The sequence below is a fragment of the Chrysochloris asiatica genome, unplaced genomic scaffold (assembly GCF_000296735.1).
Source record: "Chrysochloris asiatica unplaced genomic scaffold, ChrAsi1.0 scaffold00311, whole genome shotgun sequence".
Classification (NCBI taxonomy): Eukaryota; Metazoa; Chordata; class Mammalia; order Afrosoricida; family Chrysochloridae; genus Chrysochloris; species Chrysochloris asiatica.
Genome location: NW_006408829.1, coordinates 2,092,317 through 2,113,649, shown reverse-complemented (window position 1 = coordinate 2,113,649; position 21,333 = coordinate 2,092,317). Strand labels below are relative to the sequence as shown.

Below are 21,333 nucleotides of genomic sequence, written 5' to 3'. Positions count from 1 at the left end.
CTGATAATATATCCAAAGTATGAGAGATGAAGTCTGGCCATCTTAGCTTCTAAGGAGCATTCTGACTGTACTTCTTCCAACACATATTTGTTTTGTGTATGTGAATATCAGAACAAAAAAGCACATTCTAATCTGGAGAAGGATATCATGTAGGGTGGAGGGTCAGAGAAAAAGAGGAAGACCCCCAACGAGATGGATTGGCCAAGTTGCAGCATTGATGGACTCAAGTGTGGCAACAGTAGTGAGGCTGGCCCAGGATCAGGCAGTGTTTCGTTCTGCTGTGCATAAAGTTTCTATGAGCTGGTATCGACTCAATGGCACCTAACAACAACAACAACAACAATTAGTAGTCCAGCACTTAACCACTTGTGCCACCTTAGGACCTTGATATGTGGTTGGAGGTATATGTGTTCAGTCAAATGAATTTTTGTTGTGAAAATTCTTATCAGCCTGTTGTTTTGGTTAACTCTCCACTGCACCAATTTACAAGCAGGATGACTTCTTTGTCTGCAAAAAGATTTTTTTTGTTGTTCAAGTTTCCTCAAAGCAAAACATTCTCCATGCTGACTAGCATGAATTCCCAAGATTTCCCAGCACTGTGGCTGGTTGAAGGATATGCAAACTCCACTGGACAGACAGGGTTGAATATTTGGATTTGCCTTTTTGAGCTGGAGTCTGTGTTTTCTGTTTCTCTTTCTCCCCAGGCCACCTTTCACTTAGTCTCAAGTTACTAGTCATCTCAACCATGAGGTCCATGTGCCTCCAAAGTGTTTATGGGGCCCCTGCACCTGAGAATTTGATAAGGAATTCCTGCTGTGATAAAAAGTGCTCTTAGGTCAAATGTGTAGTGGTAAAATTAATTGTTCTGAGACTGTCTGTCTCAGGCCATCTATAAAAGCCATGTAATTTACTGCCTAGGATACCACCTGTGTAATGCAGCTGTCTCAACCACTCTACACACACACACATACACACACATGTACACATGCAGGATTGAGGGGAAGAAGAGAGAGAGAGAAATTGTATTCACAAAAGGTTTTATTTGGGTTAAAGCCATATTCTCTGGAGGTTTTGCTTTTCACCTAATTGAAAACATCTACAGTCCTCCTGCCAAAGAAATCCTAACACCGGCCAACCTGAATATGGGGCCCTCTTGTCTCTAAACTATGAATCATTAGTGATCTTGCCTCAAATCTAGTCCCAAGTATAAAGTTCTGCTTATCAAATAAAAATAGTAGCAAACAGCAGGATCAATGAAGTGACAGCTACTTGATTCTCATCCAAAGAATTGTCATTAGGCTTTTAGTCCTAAAATGTTTCATGGAAGTAGCTGAAGTGAGGCTAATTTTAAATATCTCAGGGAGCTCAGTGAAAGGCCTTTCCTACTTGTACTCCTGAGAGTAAGGTTTTCACGACATTTGGAATTTTCTTGCCCTCTGAATCCAGCCTCCACTTCATCATATAAATTTAAATAATAACAAAGCCTTGTTCAGTTGACTTATCTCTTAGGCCTAGTTTCTTTCATGGGGTACACATACCAACCACCATCAAGGGCATTCTATGGCCAAAAGAGGGGCAATATAAGAACTTACCTTTTGTTAAAGGCCCACCTTGAAAGGCATATTTGATTTAAATTCCCTATGCTCTCAAACAGATATGATGATTCTCTGCTTGTGCTATTTCAACCCTTAGTAACACCTTTATAGTACAATCCTATAGACTTAGAATTATTAGTCAACTTGTCTTATCTCTTCTATTAAATTGCAACCTTTCTAAAGGCAGAGTCTTAATCATCTTGTTAAATTCTCCCCCAATGCTTTGTATGTTGAATGAACTTTAAAAAATTATTCATCAATTTGAGTTAGGAAAAAGTCCTCATCGATTTTATCTCCTGCTTTTAATGTCTTTCTTCATTACCTGTTGTATTCTCTTGCCATATCCTTTTGGAACTCTTTGAGAGAGCTAGTTTATGCATTTTTGTTATTGTTTGTTGTCATTGTTGTTTCAAACTCCTGATGACCCATGTGTACAAAGTAGAATTGCTCCATAATTTTGAAGGCTGGCCTTTGGCATGCAGGTCACTAGGCCTATCTCTTAAGGGTTATTTGTGTGGGTTCAAATCACCAACTTTCTGGCTAATAGTCAAGTGCTTAACCTTTTGTACCACCCAGGGCTTCCTACATAATGTGCTGTTGTTATTGTTAAACACCATTACGTATATTCCTATTCATAGTCACCCTGTATAGGATTTCTGAGGCTTTAAATCTTTGAGGGAGCAGAAAGCCTTATATTTCTCCTGTCTCAAACCACCAACTTTATGGTTTGCAGTCCAGTACTTATCTTATAATATGCTCTAGTAGTATAGTGGGTTATAAGTTGGGTTGCTAACCACAAGGTCAACTGTTTGGATTTGCCACATGCTCTGCAGGAGAAAGATGAAGTTTTCTGCTCCCATAAAGATTTACAGTCTCAAAACTCTATTCAGGGTCTCTCTGAGTTGTAACCTACACCACAGCACATAACTACCACCACCACCAATCCTATGAGTCACTGAGCTCCCAGGAAGTGTGTTGTTGTTAGGTGCTATTGAGTCGGTTCTAACTCATAACAACCCTGTGCAATAACAGAATGAAACACTGCTCAGTCCTGCGCCATCGTCACAAGCATTGCTCCTCTTGAGCTCATTGCTGCTGTCACTGTGCCAATCCCAAGTAAATCTGTTCTCTAAAGTGGAGTACTATCATCTCCTGCATTTGGAGAATTTGATCTAATTTTACACTGAAAATATTTCTGGATAACATTGTTGATATTTTGTCCTAAGTTGTTTGGTCAAACTAAACTTGCATTTGGTAAATAAAGGAGGAATAAACTGCAAATTAGATGAGTCAGTATCTTTTATTATAAATTCGATTTTATAATCTCATTTATTACATTACGTGGTAATAAAATGTTCCATAAATTAATTGCAGTAGCACACTCAACTTGTACTCGTCAAAAGGATGTTTCAATTCCTAGGACTTGTTGAGAATTTTCTTAAAGTTGCCTAATGATTTCACACCTAAGGCCCATAAATGGTTATTGAAAGATTTACCACTACCATGCATATGGGTTGTCCTCGGGACATTAAGTTATGGTTTTAGTCAACTCACTTTTGATTACCAAGTCACACAAAATGGTTTTCAACTAATTCGTCGGTAAAGGGATTCAATGTGCATTTATTGAATCAACTTGTTGTTAAAGGGGCACGAAGTTACCTAGACTTTCTGAAGAACAGAGTCGAGGAGCAATACAACTATCATAAACCCAGACCTGGTGTTCTCTCTCTCTCTGTCTTCTCTTCTAATTATTCTCTACCTCTTCAGGCAGCTTTTCCTGCATTGGCATGTGAAGCTAAATAGAGTCACCCATGCTTTTTTATCCCCTCATATCAAGTAACCAACCAAAATTACCTGATTTTTTTTAGCTCCAGGCCGAGATCATGGAAAGATTTGTTTGGGCCAGTCACATGTGTACAGAGTAGAATTGCTCAGTGGGTTTTCATGTGAGCATATCATGACAGTCTAATGAGAAGTTGTTGTTGTTGTTTAGTGTTGCTGAATCAGTTCTCTATAGGGTTTCTGAGGAGCAGTTAGTGAGTTTGAACTGCTAATTTTGCAAGGTCAGCATTACGGATTCACCGGCAACTCTTTGAGAGAAATATATAGCTTTCTGCTCCTACAAAGATCCTAAGAGACAGGTATTATAATTGCTGCTTTATAGACAAGGTGACTGAGTGTAAGAGAGGTTAATGGATCCCCATGGGAGTCTTGGTGTGGTGCTGCAGGTTAATGTGCTGGAATGTAAAGTCGACTTGAACCATAAGTTCAGTGGTTCAAGCTCACCACTTGCTTCTTAGAAAGTCTATACAGGATTTCTATTGGTCAGAATCATATTGACGGCACTTAACAACAACAATGGCTTCCCATACATTACAAGGAGTCCTGGTGTGGCACTTTGGGTTAATGCATTGGACTGCAAGATTGGCTTGAACAACAAAGTCAGTGGTTGAAGCTCACCAGCTGCTCTTTGGAAACCCTATACAGGGTTGCTATGGGTTGGAACCAACTCAAGGGCACTTAACAACAACGATAGATCACCAAGGAATGTCTATCTGGTGTAAATGGTTAATGAGTTTGCTTGCTAAATGAAACATTGGTGGTTCAAGTCTATCCAGAATTGCACTGGCATAAAGACCTGATGATCTACTTTCAAAATATCAGCCAATGAAAACCCTATGGAATAGCTTTACTCAGACACACATAGGATCATTATGGGTCAGAACTGATTTGACAATAAATGGCATGATATGGGGTTATTATGACAAAGTTAACATTCAAAATCAAAAGATTCATACAATTGTTAGCATTTGCTAATCTCATATTTGCAAATTTGCCTACTAGATAAGATTTATTTGTAGCCTATAAATCAATATGTGTCACATTTTCCTAGTCATTTGTGGATAGCAAAAGAGCAGGGACAATTTGGAAAAACCTGAACTGCACATTTCCATTCTTGTTTTTGCTCTTAAATTATAAACAAGTGTCCTTTTTAAGGCCTATTTAGTGTCATGTTTGATTTTTTCTTCACATTTTTGTGTTTTTTGTTGATGATTTTCTCTTTAAAATGTCCCCCAAGTGTAGTGCTGAAGAGCTCTCTGGTGCTCCAAGTGTAAGAAGGCCTTGCAGAGAAAATGCCTGCATCAGATAAGCTTCATATAGGCATAAGTCATAGAGCTGTGGCTAGTGAGTTCAATGTTTAGGAATCAACATTATATACTAAGCAAGCCAACTTTAAACTGATCAGTTGGTGAAAATGTTGTGACCAGATACTCTCAGGAACTTAACCTCCTATTTCCCCTTAGGAGCAATGGTTCAGCATTCACTAAGTCACTGTTTGTAGTGAATTTACAGAGCATAACTATCACTGAGAACTGATTCTGCATGTGTATGCATTTCTTTTTACATTTAGAAAAAATTATCTGTAAGTCATCACTCAGAAATTATCCTTGCTCTTGTTTAACAAAATATATCTTCATACAAAAAGAAAATAGAATATATATTTTTTAACTATGTGTATGATGAAGACCTTGAGATTGTCTTGATGGTACATATTCTCTTCAGTACCTAAAAAGTCTGATGAACAGAGTTCCATATGGTCTAAATTATGATTCTCACTGTCTTGAAGGTTTTGTTCTCTTTCACATGCACAGGCATTTCCAGCAACTTTGTGACACTCAACTAGAGCAAGAGCTACATGTGTTGTCTGCCTTTACTTTGTCATTAGCTCTCTTTTCTCCTATTTTCCTCAAGGGAACTTCTAATTATTTTTCCTTCTCTCAACAGGCAATTTTCTCCCCAGTCTGTTTTTCATCTTTGTTATGTTTTGTTCTTCATCCTCTCCTTTTCCCAGTGGGTAATACATTAGATTACAAATAAATGTTACACTTAGTTTTTTATCCTCATTTAACTAGAGTTTACATAAAGCACTTCAGGAATATGCATTGCCCATACTGTTGTAATGCCTTTTTCTGTGATTCTTGCACGCCTAAGCTCCCTCACAAGGCATTTTCTAATATATGTCTTGAAGTTTTCATTGGTTGAATCCTCCAATGACACCTCACTACTTCCATGATATTCCAGACACCTCATCTGCCTTGCAAAACATGTAGGTGACTAGTCAAAATCAGCCAACTATTGAAAAATATAATATTTTCTTCTGTGTGTTCTGGGAATTATCAATCAACAACTATCTCCTAAGCATTTTCCTATATTCTCCTCAACACTGTGCAGACAGACTGGGCTGCTTGTGTAATCTGTTCTTTTATATCTCAAAAAACACTTATTTAAGACACACCCTAAATGAATACTGCCTCATTAATATAATAAAAACTCTATTCCAAAATGGCATTTTAACTACAGGTATAATAAGACTTCTGGTATGGCACTGTAGGATCAGCATTGGATCTGAACCACAAGGTTGGCTGTTCAAACGCACCAGCTGCTCCTTGGAAATCCTATGCAGGATTGCTATGAGTGGGAACTGACATGACAGCATTTAACAACAATGTAATAGGATTTATAACATGTATATTTGGGGACACAATTCAATCATTAACAGACACTTACACACACACACAAAAAAAACAATTAACCAAAGGAGACAACTGAAATTAAGTGCCAAAAGAGGTATGGGTCATTAGGTGTATTTAGAGACTAGAAGAAGAGGAGGAGAACACTTCTACTTAGGGGCAGCTGGGAAGGCAAGTGAAGGGAAAAATCAGCCTGAGCAAAGATAAGAAAACAAAATAGAATGGGCCTTGCTCAGTAAAATGTGAAAAATAGTAAGTCCAGAATGGAGGATTTGAGAGGGATTAGTTAGAAAGAGCTCTGGTAGCATAGTAGTTATGAATTGGGCTGCTAATCTCACAGTCAGCAGTTTGAAACTACCAGCTGTTCCATGGGAAAAAGATGAGGCTTTCTGTTCCCATAAAGATTTACAGCCTTGGAAACGCTGTACAGGGTAGCTATGAGTTGGAACTAACTCCACGGCACATAACAACAACAACAACAGTTAGAAGAGGAAAGAGCCCCCATGGCACAACAGACTGTTTACTAAAAGTTGGTGGCTCAAATTGACCAGCAGCTCTAAGGGACAAAGATGTGGCAGTTGGATTTTGAAAAGATTCAAGCCTTGGGAACCCAATGAGGTAGTACTATCCTGTCCTACAGTGTCGCTATGAGTGGCAGTTGACTCAGTGACAATGAGTTTGGCTTTGTTTTTAGTGAAAGAGGTAATAAACTCTGATGGCCCAATGATGAAGCACTTGGTTGCTAACTGAAGGATTGCCTGGTTGAACATAACTAACAGCAACATGGAAGAAAAGCTTAGTGATCTCCTTACATAAAAATTACAGCCTAGGAAACACTAGCTTGGAGAAGAATTGATGCCTTTGATTTATGGTGTTAACTAAGAATATTGACTATGCCATGGACAGCAAGAAGAATAAACAAATCTATTTTGGAAGAAATACAGCTGGGATGTCCCTTAGAGGTTTCTCACCTATTTTGTCATGTTATCAGGAGGGACCATTCTTAGAGAAGGACATCATACTTGGCAAAGGAGAGGGTCAGAGAAAAAAGAGGAAGCTCCTCAAAGAGATGGATTAACAAGCAATTGCCACAACGAGCGCAAACATAGGGAAGATTGTGAGGATAGCACAGGACTGGACAGTGTTTCATTCTGTTGAACACAGGGTCTCTATGAATCAGCACTGATTCGTTGGCACCTAACAATAACAAATGAAGAAGTAAGGGGCAGTTTTACTCTGTCACATGGCGATGCTGTGAATTGAAATAGATTCCAGAGCACACAACAAGTATAAAAAGGAAGGATATGGTTGTATTTGGGAACAACTTGGGAATGGGGTTTAGATTTATAAAATCAAATCAAATTAGAATTTATCCTAAAGACAAATTTAAATCTAAATTCATAAGTATTGAATACTGAATAACTTCTCTGCTTTTCCCTCTATCTCTTTCTCTCTCTATTTGTTTTATATATGCATAGGAAGAGATCTAGAACAATAATCATTAAATATTGGCATTGTTGTTAGGCACTGTTGAGTCAGTTCTGACTCATAGCAACCTTGTATATGGTTTCTGAGGAGCCACTGGTAGATTTGAGCCACCAACCTTGTAGTTAACAGTCCAGTGCTTATTCTACAGCACCACACCAGGACTTTCTCAAATATCAAAATTGTTTTATTTTTGTGTGGTTGGATTTGTATCATTCATTTTTGAGTTTCTATATTTGTTAATTATTGTTGTTTGTTTATCTTTGCAAATCCAATCCTCATTTTTTTGTGGGTTGGAAACATAACATATAAACTTACAGGTATATTTGAATACATTGTTTTTGTTGTTCCGACTCATAGCGTACATACATAAAAATTAATCCCAATGATGAAGAAAGATGGATAACATTGACATTTTGTCAGTTGCTGTAATAAATTCACTTGTGAAAATTTCTGGATTATTTTTGGGATTGTGGATAGAATTTTCTAGTCAGAAAATTAGTGAGAGTTGACTGTATGTTCCTTTTCTATTTTTCTTCATAAATCTCATAGTATATCTCACTACTACCCAAATCTATCAACTTTAGCAAAGCTATCAGCATGTTTTCAAAAACTGAAGCCCCTGATTTCGTTTAGAACAAAACACACCATCTAATCCTTTCCCTGGGACCCAGTAGCATAGTGGGTTAAGAATTGGGTTGCTAACCACAAGATCAGCAGTTCAAATCCACCATCAACTCCAGGTACAAAGATGAAGCTTTCTGCTCCCATAAAGATTTTTTTTAAGCTTTTATTGTGAACCGAGTGCTAGTTTACATAGAAGAACATTGGTTTTGCACTCATCTTATCTTATTTTGCTTCAGTGCAATGATTACAATTCTCCATTTTATTTATTAATTCTTAGCATGAAAATGTGTCATATTTTATAGAACAATTAAGTCATTGCTTTACAAAAAATTGTGCGTGAAGCCACTTGCAAGGAAGTTTGCAGAATGATGTTCTAAGGCATATACCCATGACTTGTCTGTCAGTTTGTCATACTGCGGTGGCCTGTGTGTTGCTGTGATTCTGGAAGCTATGCAAGCTATGATATTTTATATACCAGCAGGGTCACCTAAGGTGGACAGGTTCAACTGAGCTTCCAGACAAAGACAAACTAGGAAGAAGGCAAAATAGACTATATCCAAATATTTATTCACTGAAAACATTTTGAATAGCAGTGGATTCACCACCAGAACACTGAATATTGAAACATGATGAAGAACACCAGAATGTTGTCAGATACAGTGCTGGAAGGTGAGCAACTCAGTTTGAATACAAAATATGAATGGGGAAGTGTTGTCTCTTTAAAGTTAATAACGAGAATGTGAATGGAATAAAGACCTCAGGACCTTCATTTGCAGATATGGATCAACTCAAAATGAAGAGAAACAACTGTAAATATCCATTAATGATCAGCACATAGAATGGATGAATTATGAATCAAGGAAAATTGGGAATTGTCAAAAATGAAATGGAATGGATAAACATCGATAGCCTAGACATTAGTGAGTTGAAATGGACTGGTGTGCCTCTTTGGAATCTGACAATCACATGGTTTATCATGTTGGAAATGACAAATTGAAAAGCAATGTCATCTCATTCATCATCAAAAAGAACATATCGACTGATCTTAAAGTACATTTTCTGTGATAAGATAATATCGCATGCCAACAAGGAAGACCAGTAAATGCCACTCTTAGTCAAATTTACACACTAAACTCAAAAGCCGCTGGTGTTGAAATTGAAGAATTCTACCAACTTTGTCAGTCTGAAATGAATCAAACATGCAGTCAAGATATGTTGATAATTACTGGTGATTGGAATGCAAATGTTGATCAGTAGTTGGAAAATATGGCCTTGGCAATAGAAACTGTTCTGGAGATCATGTGATAAAATTTTGCAAGATCAATGACTTCTTTACTGAAAATAACTTTTTTAAAGAACATAAAAGATGCCTATACACATGGACCTCAACAAATGGAATACACAGAAATCAAATTTACTACATCTGTGGAAAGAGATGGTGGAAAAGCACCATCTCAACAACCAAAACAAGGACGGGGCAGACAGTGGAACAGACTATCAATTGTTCATATGCAAGTCCAGGCTGAAGCTGAAGAAAATTAAAATGAGTCCACAAGAGCAAATACATGACCTTGAACATATCCTACCTGGAGTTAGAGATCATCTCAAGAAGAGATTTAATGCATTAGACACTAAAGACTGAAACCAGAAGAGTTGTGGAATGACACCAAGAACAGGAAGAAGACAAAAGAAGAAGAAGAACAAAATGGATGTCAGAAGAGACTCTGAAACTTCCTCTGCTGCATAGAGATGGTAAAGCAAATGGAAAAAAATGAGTAAGTAAAAGAGTTGAATAGAAATTTTCAAAGGGCAGCATGAGAAGAATGAAGAAAAATTCAAGCCTCAATATGAAATATTGAGGGATTCTATGGGCAAAATATTGAATGATGCAGAAAGCATCAAAAGAAAATGGAAACAATACAGAGAGACACTGTACCAAAAATAAATGGTCAATGTTGAACTGTTTCAAGAGGTAGCATATGATCAAGAACCAATGATACTGAAGGAAGAAGTCCAAGGTGCATTTAAGTAATTGGCAAATAACAAGGCACCGGGAATAGATGGAATACAAACTGATATCTTTCAACAAACTGATTGTGATACTGGATGTGCTCACTCATTTATGCCAAGAAATTTGGAAGACAACTACCTGGCCAACTGACTAGAAGAGATCCATATTTGTGCCCATTCCAAAGAGAGGTGACCCAATGGAATGCGGAAATCATTGGGTAATGTCATTAATATCACATGAAGCAAAATTTTGCTAAAGATAATTTAAAAATGGCTGCAATCATACATTGGCAAAGAACTTTGAAAGGTTCAATCCAGATTCAGAAGAGGGCATGCAATGAGGAATATCATTGTTGATGTCAGCTGGGTCTTGGCTAAAAGCAGAGAACACCAGAAAGAAGTTTATCTATGCTTTATTGACTACATAAAGCTTTTGTTTGTGTGGATTGTGACAAGCTATGGACAACATTGAGCAGAATGGGTATTCTGGAACACTTAATTGTGCTCATGAGGAACCTGTACATAGGCCAAGAGGCAGTTGTTTGAACAGAACAAGGGAACACCAAATGGTTTAAAATTAGGAAAGATGTGTACCAGGGTTGTATTCTTTCACCACAAATTTTCAAACTGTATGCTGTGTAAATAATCCGAGAAACTGGATTATATGAAGAGAAATGTGGAATCAGGAATGGAGGAAGACTCACTAACAACCTGCAATATGCAGATGATACGACCAGCTTGCTGAAAGTAAAGAGGACTTAAAATACTTACTGATGAAAATCAAAGACCAGAGTCATTGGTATGGGCTGTACCTTAATGTAAAAGAAAAACAAAATCCCTTCCACTGGGCCAATAAACATCAAGATTAATGGGAAAAATATTTAAGTCATCAAAGATGTCATTTTGCTAGAATCGAGTGTTGATACACTCACGGAAGCATCAATCAAGAAATTAAAGAACATATTGCATTGGACAAATCTGCTTCACTAGATTTCTTTAAAGTGTTGAAGAGCAAAGATGTCAGTCTGAGTATTAAGGTGTGCCTGACCCAAGCCATGGCATTTTCAGTAGCTTCATATGCATGTGAAGTTTGGACAGTGAATAAGGAAGACCATAGAAGAATCGATGTATTTGAGTTATGGTGTTGGTGTTAAAAGTACCATGGGCTGACAAAGGAACAAATTAGTCTTTGTTGGAAGAAGTACAGTCAGAATGCTCTTTGGAGGCCAGGATGGCCAGACTCCATCTGTCATACTTCAGACATATTAAAGAAAGGACAAGTCCCTGAAGAAGAATATCATGTTTGGTAAAGTGGAAGGTCGGAAAAGTAGAGGGAGACCCCCGACGAGATGGATTGGCACAGTGAGGCCGCAGTGGTCTCAAGTGTAGCAATGACTGTGAGGTTGTCACAGGAATGGGCAGTGCTTTGTTTTCTGTGCATAGGGTTGCTATGAGTTGGTACTGACTCAATGTCTATTAAAACAATGACAACAAGAAGTCATATATGATATGTACAATTCACGTACTATGCAAGCAACGTGCCCTCTGATTACACAGCAAAGCTTTGGGTGAGAATGAGAGCAGACATTCTGACTGCATTCTTTTAATTTTTAATTATGACCATCTCTGAGGTCTGGTCAAATGACTGAAGTGGTTGGAAACCGAAAACTTAAGTCTATTTCTTTAATTATATTAAAATCCAATAGGCTTCAGTTGTTTTGTTAATTTTCTAATCCCACTCATTTTTTTCCCTTTTAATCAATATTGGGTTCACACACCCAACAATTTTCCAATTAGTCACTTTATATCATAGGAAAAAGTAAAAGCAAATAATAACCAAACATTATGTTGCTGTTAGATTTTGAGTCTGCTATGACTCATGGTGATCATAATGTATAACAAAACAAAATGTTGCCGGGTCCTGTGACATCTCCATTATTTTGGTATGGTTGAGTCCATTGTTGAGGTAATTGTGTCAAACCATCTTATTGAGGAGTGACCTCATTTTCACTGACTCTTTACTTCATTAAACATGATGCCTTTCTGTAATGTTGCTCTTTACTAATGATATGCCTCTGTGTGGTGCTGTGAATTAATGTGTCAGACTGCAAAGTCATTTGAACTGCAAGGTATGTGGTTCAAGCTCACCAGCTCCTCCTTGGAAACCTTCTACAGGGTCGCTATGGGTCAGAATTGACTCAATGGCATTTAACAACAATGAATGATATATCCAAAGTAAACAAGAAGACATCTGGCAATCCTAACTTCTAAGGAGCATTCAGCAGTATTCTTTAAGATAGATTTGTTCTTTCTTCTGGTAATCCATAATATATCAGTGTTCTTCACCAACACCATAATTCAAATGCATGGATATTTCTTCTGTCTTCTGTTTTTCACTGTCCAGATTTTATTTGCATATGAAATGATTGAAGTGCTTGTTGCTGGTTCAGTTAGGTGCACCTTAGTCATCAAGTGGTATCTTTATTTTTAAGCGCTTAAAATAGGTCTTTTACAATAAGATTGTCCAATGCTATGTGTCATTTTATTTCTTGACCTTTGCAAATGCTATATGGCATGCATATTTAAAACCCTTTAAACTATACCACTGTATTTGGAGCTTCATCATTTTCCCAGACACACTACCATGGAAACATGCTGAGAAGTTCCTGGGATTCCTGATTGTGTGAAACAAGCTGACTTTGATTGCATGCTTTACTTCAGAGGAAGTAAGAATGTCATATGATTAAGTAAAACACTGACAGTTATCACAGGTCCTTTGCTGTACAATGACTGGTCGAAGTCAGAGCGAGAGGTTAAGAGAGATTCGTATAAATTTTAAGAGTCTGAAGACATTTTAGGATTTTTTTCAACTACATGGAGTTCTGGAGACATACTGTATAATAAGCACTCTACTGCAAGTTTGGTTTGAACTGCTAGGTTGGTGGTTCAAACCCACTAGCTGCTCCTCAGAAACCCCACACAGGGTCTCTATAAATTGGAACTGACTCAATGACACTTAACAACAACAACATAACAATAAGGCATATACAGAGTCCTAATGTGGCATTGTATCAAATCTGTTCTTCAGATGATCTCTAAATTCAGGTGGGATATATTCAAGGTCATATTTTGGCTCTTGTGGACTTGTTTTCATTTTCTTCAGCTTTAGTTTGAATTTGCATATGAGCAATTGATGGTCTGTTCCACAATCTGTCCCTGGCCTTGTTTTGACTGATGATATGGAGCTTTTCCAACGTCTCTTTCCACAGATGTAGTCAATTTGATTTCTGTGCATTCCATCTGGTGAGGTCCATGTGTATAATCATTTCTTATGCTGTCTAAAGAAGGTATTTGAAATGAACAAATAATTGTTTTTGCAGAATTCTATCATGCTATCTCCAGCATCATTTCTATCACCAAGGCCATATTTTCCAACTACTGATCCTTCTTCTTTGTTTCCAATCTTTGCATTCCAATCACCAGTAATGAAAAATACATCTTGATTGTATGTTTGACCAATTTCAGATTGAAGAAGTTGGTAGAATTTGCCTATTTCATCTTCACTGGCTTTCGTGGTTGGTGTATAAATTTGAATAGTGGTATTAACTGGTCTTCCCTCTAGGTGCATGGATATTATCTAATACAGACAGCGTTGTACCTCATGACTGATCTGGATATGTTCTTTTTGACAATGAATGCAACACAATTCCTCTTCAATTTGTCATTCCCGTTATAGTAAACCATGTGGTTGTCAGATTCAAAATGGCCAATACCAATCCAATTCAGCTCATTAATGCCTAAGACATCGATATTTATGCTTTCCATTTCATTTTTGACAATTTCTAATTTTCTTAGATTCATACTTTGTACATTTCATGTTCTGATTATTAATGGATGTTTACAGCTATTTTTCTTCATTTTGAGTTATACCCCATCAACAGGCTTTACTCTCACGGGCTTTACTCCATTTGTGTCATCACAATCAACTCTACTTTGACAACTTGCTGAAAGTGAAGAGGACTTAAAATATTTACTGATGAAGATCAAAGAGCACAGTCTTCAGTGTGGATTGCATCTTAATGTAAAGAAAACAATAATCCTCACCAATGGACCAATAAACAACATTCTTACCAATGGAGAAAAGATTGAAGTTGTCAAGAACTTCATTCTTCTTGGATCAACCATCAACACGCATGGAAGCAGCAGTCAAGAAATCAAACTACATATTGCATTAGGCAAATGATGCATTGCATTAGGCAAATCTGCTGCACAAGACCTTTTTAAAATGTTGAAGAGCAAAGATGTCAACTGGAGGACTAAGGTGCACCTGACCCAAGCCATGGTATTTTCAATAACCTCATATGTATGTGAAAGATGGACAGTGAATAAAGAAGACCATAGAAGAATTGATCCTTTTGAATTGTGTTGTTGGATATTGGTGAGAATTGATGGAAAAGTGGTGGAAGGGGAAAGGAAGCCAAAGTGAGGAAGCAGATGACTGTTGTTCCATAGAGGGGATTACAAATATTGAGATGAAATAAAGTGTATTATTTGCTGAATGTAAAATGGATGATCCTGTCTGTAAACTGTCTCAATTCATAATAAAAATTATATATCTTTATCTATATCTAAACACATATACACACATGCATAAATGTCTGGTTTTATTTGCTTCTATCATGACAATTTTAAAAAATTACTTACCATAGATCAAAGACGAAATATTCAAAGACATTTTTAGAGAGAAAACCTAAAGGGAAAATACACTCAGAATTTCTCAAGCCAAGAAATTAAGAAAAAAATCCAAGCCTCAACTTGCAATATTGAACACTCTGGAGACAAAATACTGGATGATGCAGAAAGCATCAAAAGAAAATGGAAGGTTGAAGGTATACACAGAGACAGTGTACCAAAAAGAAAGGTTGATGTTCAACCCTTTCAAGAGGTAGCGTATGAACAAGAGTGATGTTACTGATGGAAGAAGTCCATGCTGCACTGAAAGTATTGGTGACAAACAATGCTCCAGGAATTGACAGAATACAAATGGAAAACTTTCAACAAATTGATGTAACACTGGAGACACTACTTCAATTAATGTCAAAAAATTTGCATGACAGCTATCTTATCAATTGATTGCAAAAGATCCATATTTGTGCCCATTCCACAGAGAGGTGACCCAATAGAATTTGGAAATCATTGATGAAGATAATTTAAAAATAGCTATAACAGTACATAGACTGGAAACTGCCAGACATTCAAGCAGAATGGGACATGAAACTAGGGATATCAATGCTGATATCAGAAAAATACATTTTTCATCTCATTGAGATGAAATCATAAAATCCTTTTTTACACTGACGCTGGATTTTACCAATCATAAAATCCTTCTCCAGGAAGTGGTCCCCCTGATAATATGTCCAAAGTATGAGAAATGAAGCCTCACCATCCTGCCTGTACTTCTAAGGCGCATTCGGACTGTACTTCTTTCAACACAGACCTATTTATTTTTCTGGTAGCACATGATACTTTCAATATTCTTCTCCAACACCGTAACTCAAATATAGCAATTCTTCTACAGTCTTCCTTATTCATTTTCCAATTTTCACTTTCATATGAATCCATTGAAATGCCATGGCTTGGGTCAGACACACATCAGTCCTCAAACTGATATCTTTACTCTTGAACACTGTAAAGAGGTCTTATGTACCAGATTTGCCTAATGCAATGCATCAGTTGATGTCTTGACTGCTGCTTCTGTGATCATTGACTGTGGATCCAAGCAAATGAAGTGTTTGACAACTTCAATCTTTTTTCCATTCATCATGGTGTCATTTATTGGCCCAGTGGTGAGGATTTATGTTTTCTTTACATTGTCATGCAACCATATTAAAGGCTGTGGTCTTTGATCTTCATCACTAAGTATTTTAAGTCCTCTTCATTTTTAGTCAGTAAGGTTACATCATCTGCATATCACAGGTTGTTAATGAATCTTCCTCCAATTATAATGCCATGCTTTTCTTCATGTAATCCACCTTCTCTGATTATTTGTTCACCAGACACATTGAGTAAGTATGGTGAAAAACTACAACCCTGACACACAATTTTTCTTATTTTAAATCATTCAGAATCTTTTGAACACCAACCTCTTGGGCTATGTATATTTTTCACATAGGTACAATCAAGTATTCTAGAATATCCATTTTTCTCAATGTTATCCATAGCCTGTCATATTCAACCCAATTGAAATACTTTGAGTTGTTAATAAAGCACAAGAAGACATTTTTCTGCTAGTCTCTGCTTATAGCCAAGATTGTTCTGATATCAGCATTGATATCCCTAGTTTCATGTCCCATTCTGCTTGAATGTCTGGCAGTTTCTAGTCGACGTACTATTATAGCCATTTTTAAATGATTACAAAGAGCAGATTATCTACATCCTACTTTCGTGAGTAACTACTGGGGTCTTAAAAGCTCATGAGCAACCATCTAAGGTGCAACTATGGATGCCTCCATGTGTGGAAGAAAGAAAAGAGAAGAAAACTGAAGATGTTTAGAATCAAGTAGTCCAGTAAACCAATGAAGGTGACCATAAATCACTATGACTCTGAGACCAGAAAAACTAGATGGTGCCGGGTTACCACTGCCGACTTCTCTGAAAGGGATCACATCAGGAACTGTGGAAAAATACTCAATACATATGAAAAAGATCAGGTTTACTGGTCCTGAAGAGATGGAGGAAACTGAGACTATGACCACCCTTCAGGTTTGAAACAGAACTTGCCCTTGTGGTCCAATTTTCAGCCAAGCAATAGGTAGGTATAGAGGAAGAAAGACAATACTAGTAAGGTGTGCTCACCATGGAAGGGTCAACCATTAAAGATTAAAAAAAAGGGCAACGTTTGCCTATGGACAAAGTTGAGAAGGGATGGGAAGGAGGGTAGAATGGAAATAGGAACCCTTGGGCAGAAGCAGTTTAACTGTTGTTGCCTGGAGGGGATTGCAATCCTTGAAGTGAAACAAAGTATATTATTTGTTGAATATAAAACTGATTATCTTATCTATAAAGCTTCATTCAATTCATAATAAGAAGCAAAATTAAACAAAACAAAAACCTTATGGAGCAGTTGTACTCTATTCTATAGGGTCACTGTGAATCGGATTGACTCAACAGCATCCAAAACAAACACAAGAAACATGACAACCAGAGGCATCCTGTAGTGAATACTGTAGCAGAACAAGGCCATGAGTAGAAAAACTGGGAAACAGCTTAATAATCCCTGTAGTTCAGAGTTATTGTATCAATGTTATTTTCTTAGTTCTGATATATATACCATGGTTATGTAGGATGAAAATGTTTGAGCAAACTGGATGAAGGTCTATATAAACATTCTGGATGATCTTGGCAACTCTTATATACAACTAAAATTATGTCAATATAAAGCCTTTAAAAAAAAAAAAAAAGATTAGATATAGAATAAGGTAAGCACAATATGGGGGAAAGACAGATTCCGTGTGGAAATCACCAAGAAACCATGGAACGCTGGAACAAAGAAGCTTAGACAAGGGTTTTCCCCAGAGTCCATAGAAAGAGCCTTCCCTACAAGTCAATGCCCTGAATTTGGATGTCTGGCTCTTGAACAGTAAGAAAATGAATTTTAAGCCTATCCATTTATGGTATTTCAGTTACAGTAGCACCAACTAACTAAGATAGCACTCTTTGACTATAATTCTGTACACTGCACAGTTCTTAACCAATCATGTTTCTTATCCTATGGCTCTAACTATGTTTTGTATCTGTTTTCCTTTAAGACATTTCTAGATGGATATTAAGTAAATTCCAGTGTTCTCAGAATTTTAGGCTGTGACTTGTTTTCCATTTAGGAACTTTTTCCCCCCTCAGCCAAGTATTAGGAATATGAATATCTTGCAAAGTCAGCATCATTTTCATAGTTTGATAGAAATGAAGAATCTCAGGTCTAGTCACATCTATTAAGTTAGATTCTACATTTTAACAAGATTCTTTGGTGTTTATAGCTACATTAAAAATTGGGAAATAATGTTCTAATATATTTGGGCTACATTCTGGATATATGGTAGGTAATTTAAAAAAATTGTCACGATATAAGCAAATAAAACCAGACATTTATGTATGTTTGTGTGTGTGTGTGTGTATATAATTTTTATTGTGAATTGAGAGATGGTTTACAGACAAAACCCTCCATTTTACATTCAGCAAATAATACACTTTATTTCATCTCAATGATTGCAATTCCTTCCATGGAACGACAGTCATCTGCTTCCTCCCTTTGGCTTCCTTTCCTATTTCACCACTTTTCCATCAATTCTCACCAATATTCTTAGGTACGTGTTGCCCCTTTGATTTTGAATGATTGACAGTTCTATCATTCATAGTGAACGTAACTTGCTAGTGTTGTTGTTCCCCCTGTACACCTATCTTCAGCTTGGCTGAAAGAAGGTGTGTTCCTTTCAAGACCTGAAGGGTGATCTGGGGCCACAGTCTCAGGTTCTTCCAGCCTCTTTCTGACCAGTAGACCTGGTCTTTCTTTCTCTTTTTTTTCTTTTTAATTTGATAGAAATTATCTATCAAATTAGATTTGTTCCACACATTATGTTGCTCTATCCAGGATCTAATGCAATCCTGTCAGGGCAGTTGGGAGTGGTAGCAGGGCACCGTCTAGTTCTTCTGGTCTCAGGACAAGAAGCATCATGAAGACTGATGTTCACATGTTCCATTTGTTTATTGATTCCAAGCATCTTCAATTCTCACCACTCTTCTTTCTTCCACATAGCTGAACCTTATACAGCGGTTCATGAGCTTTTCATATCCCAGATGCTACTCACCAAACTATGATGTAGAATATTGTCTTTGTGGACAATGGACTATGTTGTGCTAATTGACCATGGTGTCCCCTGTGAGTATGGTCCTGATTCCCTAGCTTAGCTCATTATCTTAAGATATTTGATAATATCTAAGAAGTTGTCATCATTTTGCCATTGTATGCACCACCGCAGTCACAGTGGTGTTTTGCAGGAAAGGTAAATACTCATACACCAACTTCCTCTTTCATACTCTTGTGTACCTGTGAGACATAAATGTATACATATACATGCATACACACACACACACACACACACACACACAGTCTACTCCACTTCCCATAATCATTCAGCATGTGGCTCTGTCCATATATCTACTGGCAGAGTATTATTGTTCCAAGATTGTATATACATCATTGTTTACCTCTATCCCATTTAATCCTTGTATACCCGCATGTGTCTTCACCTGTCTTCATCAAACTTCTGCCAACCTCTCTCTTCTTGCATGTTGTCCTTCCCTTTCTTGTATGTTGCCCTCTTTATCGCCAAAATTAACATGTCTTCACCTGTCTTCATCAAACTTCTGCCAACCTCTCTCTTCTTGCATGTTGTCCTTCCCTTTCTTGTATGTTGCCCTCCCTATCACCAAAATTAACATGTATTTACCCTATAAACAGTAGACTACTCTTTTTTCCCTATCAGTCCTGGCAACCATTGAAGAATTTTTTTTGTTTTGTTTTGTTTTTCCCTTTCAAACTCAAATGTTTGTGAGACACAAAAATACATATGTCTCACTCTTCCTCCCTTACCCATTCAGCCTATGTTTCAATCCATGTATCTATGCCCAGAACACTGTAGTTTCAGGGTTGTGTATATATCACTACTTATATCTATATGTCATCCCATGTAAAAAGACACAAAAAGACCTCCTTGTGTCTGCAATTATCTTTATTATTCTTCTACTATGTTCTCTCTTTTTGTGTACTATCCTCCCCCTTCTTGTATATTGCCCTCCCTGTCACCTAACATGTGTCTATTCTACTTTTCCCTCCCTCCCATTCTTGCTAACCATCAAAAATTGTTTCTTGTAGTCTGGAAATACTTTCTTAAGCCTTTACAATAATGGCCTTATACAATATTTGCCCTTTTGTGATCGACTGATTTTACTCAGCATAATTTTCTCCAGGTTCATCCAAATTATAAGGTGTTTCACATATTCATGGTTACTCTTCAGTGTTACATAGAATTTCATTATGTGAATGTACCAAAGTTTCTTCATCCATTCTTCCATTGTTGGGCTCATAGGCTGTTTCCATCTTTTTGCTATTGTGAATAGTGCTACACTGAGCATAGTTATGCATTCATCTACTCGTGGCCTGACTCATATTTCTTGCAGATATATACCAAGTAGAGGGATTGCTGGGTATTTCTATTTCCAATTTTCTGAAGAATTGCCATACTATTCTCCAGAGTGGTTGAACTATTTTATAGTTCCAACCCTCACCAGTATTGGTTTTTTGTTTTTTGTTTTTGTTATTTTTAGCGTTGCTATTAATGCTGATGTGAAATGGTATCTCATTCTTATTTTGATTTACATCTCTATAATGGCTGCTCCCATAAAGATTTACAGCCTCGGAAACCCTGTATAGAGTTGCTATGAATCGGAATGACTCCACAGCACACAACTAAATGGCTGCGTGTTAATATGCCAGACTGGAAAGCCGTTTGAACTGCAAGGTTAGTGGTTCAAGCTCACCAGCTGCTCCTCAGAAACCCTTTATAGGGTCACTCTTGGTGGGAACTAACTTGACGGCACTTAACAACAACAACAATTGGTCCTATACAAGGTCGCTATGGGTCCAAACCAACTTGATAGCACTTAACAACAGCAATGACTAATAATTGTGGACATTTCTTTTAATATCTGTTGACTGCCTAGATGTCTTCCTTGGTGAAGTCTGTTCATGTTCTGTGTCCTTTTATTCATTCATTTATTTGTTTGTTTGTTTGTTTACACAAGTTCCGACTCAAATTTATCGCTACATCCCAGTTCTTCAGCTATCTATTTTTTTTTTCTCTAAATATATCAATCTCCTGACATTAGATATTATATCGAATGTGGCACTATAGGATAAGCATTGAACTGTTAATCTTGAAGTTGGCAGTCCAAAACTACCAGTCCAGAACTGACTTGATAGCAAACAACAGCAACATTTTGTAGAATGGCAAAAATACAAATACAATATA

The 21,333-nt window shown here is 37.2% G+C and overlaps 1 pseudogene; it reads right to left on the bottom strand.

Moving 5' to 3' along the window:
• Positions 1–1,937, bottom strand: part of LOC102834786 — a 19,701-nt pseudogene extending 17,764 nt beyond the window's left edge.
• Positions 1,938–21,333: the final 19,396 nt, after the last annotated feature.